Below are 6000 nucleotides of genomic sequence, written 5' to 3'. Positions count from 1 at the left end.
GAGTCTAGTAGCAATGAATTTCTAAAAGATTCTGTTTGTCTCAGGTCCTTATTTTCCCTTCATAGAGGAAGGAGAGCTTAGCAGAGTAAAGTATTCTTGGTTGACATTTGTGACTCGAAGTTTGTTAAATATGTCACCCCATTCTTTTCTTGCCCATTGTGTTTCTTTGGAGACGTCTGATGTCAGCCTGATTGGTTTTCCCGCATAGGTTAACTTTTTCCTCCCCCTCATCGCTTCCTTATAACTTGTCTTGGACTCTTGGAAGCTTTACTATTATGTGTCTTGCTGTACGTTTCCTTTCATTGTGGTAATTTGATATCTTTCTACTTCCTGTGTGTCTATTTTCATCTCTTTCATGCTTGGGAAGTTCTTTTCAATTATCTCCTGGAATAGTTTCTCAATTCCTTTGTCTCTCTCTTCACCTTCTGGGATTCCTATGACTCTTATATTTCCTTTCCTCATGGTGTCAGATAGTTCCTGAAGTGTTTCTTCATTCCTTTTCTTTTGTACTTCTCTTTCCTTTTCTTTTTTACTTTTTTCAATGTCTGTATCTTCGAGTGTACTAATTTGTTCTTCCATTTCATCAACTGTTCTCTTTCCTTTTCCCAAGATTCCTTAGCGCCTACATTAATCTTGTAATACCCCGTGCTTCGTTCATTTCCTTCTTTAAAGACTCGGTTTCATTCTTTGGTTCATTAATTATATTTCTCACATCATTCTTTTCATTTTCATCTTCTTTATGTTTTTTAATCATGGCAATTCTAAATTTTCTACTTGTCAGGCGGAAAAGCTCTTCCATGTCATTGCTGTTGAGTTCTGGGGGCTGATTTTCTTTTTGTGGTATGTCCTTCCCCAGACGGCTGCCTTGGTTATTTGTATTTTTCCTTCTCCCTGTTGTTTCTTTTCTAATTTGTTCTATGCACTGGGCCACTGGGCCCCTGGTACTGGCAGGCATCTCTTCGGGGTGCTCCCACTGGGAAGTTGGAGACTGGTGGCCAGACAGAGCCCAGAGCTGTCATGCCAGATTTCAAAAGGACAGTGGTGCTGTGAGTGGGTTGATGGGCGCTATCCCTGAAGATCACTGAGTCTCTGTATGTTGCTGGTCTTTTCCCCTATATGCACATCTCAACCTACAATGCCCTGCATGGTCTATACATGTGGTAGGGGTTCACATAGACTCTAACGCTGTGTGTTGGCCAAAAGACACTCTCCCTAGTGGTTGCTGCTCCCTGTGGGAGCTGCATCCTCCCTTTGCTTTCACTAGGTAGCAACAGGTGTGCTTGGAGTCATCGGCCTCCAACAGCCCTGTGAGCCAGCAGGCACTTCTCTGGGACTGGCTGCCCACAGGGCCCTCCCTCAGCATTTATCTTTATTATGCTATTGTTTTATATCTTTTGCTTTTCTTCTTTCCGTAAGCATTGCTACAACTGTTACCCGGGGTCTGGACTCATTTCAGGGTTTGTTGTTTTGGCATTTGTGGTGTTTTCTTCTGTCTCCTCATTTTTAATTTTTTATGGGTTGTAGGGATACATTTCCAGACTCTTTTCACCTGTTGACGTAATCTGAGGACTGATGTTGGCAAGGGTTAGTAGGTATAATAGAAGACAGGGGCAATAGGGCACCAAAGGTGCCCAGAGACTGAGGAATTTGAAATTCTTACTGTGCTGTGGATGCCAGAGTTGTGTGTTGGGGGTCCATGTTGATCTCCTGAAGGCCAGCTGCTCAGTCTTACTGTCTCTTATAGCCGTATGTCCATTTCCACTCTAGGCTACTTTTAAGCACTAGATGCAGTGCTGAGCATGGATTGTAGTTGATATGGAGTCACAGGTTAGGGGCTCTTCTTTTTTCTATTCCAGCACAGAACCTTATCCTGAGGTGTTTACTACTGTCATTGGTAGGTGTTCAAGCTCTTCTTTGTTTTGGCTTTAGCCCTGAGGTGTGACATGTAAGGTGTTTTGAATATTTCAGCCTGGGCTTCCAGTTGTAGGCTCTTCTATAAGGGTACTGAGGTGCTCTGATCTGGTTCTCCCTGCCCATTCAGGCTCCAGCTGTTCTATATTAAAAGCTTCTGATTCAAGACAATAGTCCTTATTCTGTATCCCCAAACCTGTAGCTCTCAAACAGTGCACTCTCTGTCCTCGTCCAAACCTATGCAATTCTGTATCCAGTGGAGTGCCAGGTGGCAGGAGCTCAGGTATTGGCATGTGTCCAAGTCAGTATGTGTAGGGAGCTCTCCTACACAACAGCTGCTCCTCCTTCTTATGGATTTACTCTCCTGTTATCACTCAAGCAAAAGTTTGCTTAAAGTTTCTCTTCCCTTTTCCCACTGGGCCATTGGCTCTCGTGTGTGCCGATGCTGTCCATTTTCCCCTCAGGAGTTTTTGTGTTTGTTTTCCTGCGATTCGGTTGTGAAAACCTGGAGGAGGCAACCTCAGAATCTTCACTCTGTTGCCATCTTGCTGGCATTTTCACTTGGTAGGAGGTAGGATCCATACTTATGAATTAGGGCAAGCTGGTTGACAGTGCACCATCTAATCACTATCTCTTTCGACACTTTGTGTAGTTGTACACATTTCTGGCGGAAAGATGGTAAAAGTCCACAGTTATAACTGTGAAATTGACTAGTAATGCTATTGTTATTTCCAATAATTCCTTCATTATTTGTAGCTCTAGTAATAGTGATTGTGATTGTGGATTTTGATTATGCACGTCAGAAGAAATGAAGTAAGATTTCTTCCTGTTTTTTTGTTTTGTTTTGTTTTGTTTTGTTTTGTTTTGTTTTCATGAATGAAGTGTCATTGTTTCACATCTTTGATAATATTTGGACAATATGAGACAAGTGTCATCATGGCAGGGATTCCTTTTGAACGAAATAACAAAATTTAAATTAGATTGTGTGGATATTTGCAAAACTCTGTGTATATATGAAAAACCACTGCGTTTTATATGCAAACAAGTGAGTTTATGGTATTTGAATTATATGTTAATAATATTGTTTTATAAGAAGAAGGAGGAAATCTATAAAAGCATCTATATTATGGGTTTACATACACAGGCATATATTCCTTGCATAATATTATAGAATTAGCTTTCAATTATTTATTGAAGAAAGACATATGAAGACTCCACACAGGAAATTATAGGGAGCAGGTTGCCCTGAAAGCAACTTCTCTGCCAGAGAAGTAATGCTGCAAACCAAAACGCCCAAACTGGCCTATACGTAGGCATGACCCACACGATAGGCTTCACCACACAGACCCGCATGGACTCCGCTTGCTTCCCAGTCCTGGTTCTCCATCCCTCTTACTGACAACGTGTAGAAACTGATCACATGACTGAATAAGATTTCTTGTGAGTTGAGTGATCCTGAGAATTAGATTGTGTCTTTATTAAATATGTACCTTGATTCATACGGAGGTTGGCAGATGCAGGAGTTATTTACAGTGAAAAGGGGAAAAGCAACATTTTCTTATCAGAACATTTATTGAGATATGATTGACATACAATGAGCGGCACATATTTATAATAATTATATAAGTTGGATAAAAGAAATTTTGTAGAGGGAAGACTGAGAACGGTGGAAAGGAGTGCTCAAAGCCACAATCTAGATGATGTCAACCTGTAGAGGAGATTGGAGGGAGAGGAGCCCATAAATGAGTTACAGGATAGGGTCGACACAGGAGGGAAATGCCAGAGGCGGGTACTTCATGACATCCAGAAGATTTCAAGGAAGTAGAAGTAGGCAGCAAGTTCCATGCTACTAGGGCAGAGCTAACAAGGCCAGAGATATGGCATTCTGATCTGCATTATGTAAATTATACAAGAACGAGGATAAAAACAGTTTAGGGAAAAGGGGTATGCAAGACTCATTGGAGGGAAAGGTGAGGAAGTGGAGAATAACCATTTAGATGACTTATGATGAGAGTTTTGCTGTGACGGGCAGCAGCTCGATGAAACAATAGGTGGTGGGAAGTGTCATCAAGAGAAGTTATTTGTCATAAAGGATGACAGTGGAGTGCGGTTGTATGCAGGTGGGAATAACCACCAGAGCAGAGGAACTTGAAGATGCAAGAGAAACTGGTTGTCTCAGGGGTTCAATGTCTCAAAGTTGAGAGACAAGCAGTGGATGGGATGGAGATGCTGGTTATGGTAAAATTATGACCACCTGCCCTGTGATGCCTCCTCTGACTTAAAGACATACTGACCTCTCCTTGGATGGCCAGATTGGAATGGGGGATTAGCAAACCTGTAGGAGTGAGGCCTGAAGCCCATGGCATCCAGACCGAGGAATGGAGGTTAATGGACACTGACAAACGTGAATACTGAGAAATGTTCAGCAAGGATGCTGGAGATGTGGATAGATCCCATTGTTGATAGGTACAGAAATCCTTAGAACAAAGAGCATAGCGGAGGGCATCTTTTCCTTTTTTTTTGGGGGGGGGGTAATAATTTCTTTTTTTATAAGTACATAATGTCTTGTTGTTTTAATATTTTCTAAATATATACACATACATGTATATATACACACACAAATATGTATGTATATATCATCTACAAATAAAATGGTTTTCTCCCTCTCTTTCCAATACTTCCATTCTTCTATTTTTCTTTTTTTCCCTCATTTTTTAAATAATAAATTTTATTTTTATATTCCCCATACAATTGCAACCCCCCATTCTGACCCCAATCCCTCCCCTCCCGCCCCTCACCCCCCAAAAAGTGTCTCTGGTTCATAGTTTTTTGTTGATTTTGATTTTCACTTTCTTATAGTTACTCATTTTCCTGGTCCCTTATTTAAGTTTTCTAGATTCCTGCTATGAGTGAGACCATCCGGTATTTTTCTTTTTCTTTTTGGCTTATTTCGCTGAGCATGATCCCTTCCAGCGCCATCCATGTTGCTGCAAATTGCATGTGTTTATCTTTTTTGAATGCTGAGTAATATTCCATGGTATATATGTACCACATCTTCTTGATCCAGTCATCTATTTTTGGGCATTTGGGTTGTTTCCAAAGCTTAGCTATTGTAAACAGTGCTGCTATAAACATAGGGGTGCAGGTGCTCTTTGGAATGGATGTTTCTGTGTCCTTTGGGTAAATACCTAGGAGTGGAATTGCTGGATCATATGGAAGCTCTATGTTTAGTAGGTCCAGAAATCTCCACACAGCTCTCCATAGTGGTTGGACCAGTTTGCACTGTCCTCAACACAGAGAAGAAAAGCTAGGAACAGGATCAACCCAGAAAGGAATCTCCTCAGAAGAGCTTAACATTTGGGTGGGTGAGTGGGACATAGGAGCTGGGCGGTTTTCCTTGGATTCTAAAGCATCATATTTAACCTCCATTCCCTCAGAGTTTTGTCCCATATTGTAGTTCCTTCAATTTCCCTTCACCTGCCGTTAAGATCTGCTGTGCCACTAGAGTCTAGACTGGAGCTTGGGGGAATGAGTGAACAGACGATCTGGAGGAAGCGTTGCCTTGCTCACCTTACTGCTCCTCTTGGGTCCGACTTCAAGGTAATCTCTTCCTGGCCATCCAGACAGAGACCAGCATCCAACAGATAGGGGATCTCCTGAGAGGAGCATGAGACACAGAGAAGTGCCCGGCAGGTGGATTCTCAGCAGAAGACAGGAGGCCACTTCTATCCCCAAATCAGACTGGGCGTCTCTAGAGCACGCTGAGGTCAGGAGGACGGGCAAGCCCTTGGCTCTGTCCAGCATGGGTTACTCTGTTGAGCGGACAGAGATTCCACAGAGCTTTTGCACTGAGGGGTTCCAGCATGTGGGAAAAGATGGGCAGCCGGGATTTACCCAGGAAATGACAGCGAGGCAGGACTAGTGGACTTCCAGAAGCATTAGCCAATACTGAAAGGAAGGGGAGGGGGCGGTGGAGACATGCCCTCAGCTTTGGTATTGTCGTTCCTCACAAACTGGTGTCCCGGGCAGTCTCACAGCAGCCTAGTGCAGTGCACACCCAGCTTCCGAAACACAGCAAACGCAAAGGAG

This window comes from Talpa europaea (genome assembly GCF_964194135.1).
Source record: "Talpa europaea genome assembly, chromosome: X".
Classification (NCBI taxonomy): Eukaryota; Metazoa; Chordata; class Mammalia; order Eulipotyphla; family Talpidae; genus Talpa; species Talpa europaea.
Note: the sequence above shows the minus strand (reverse complement) of the source record.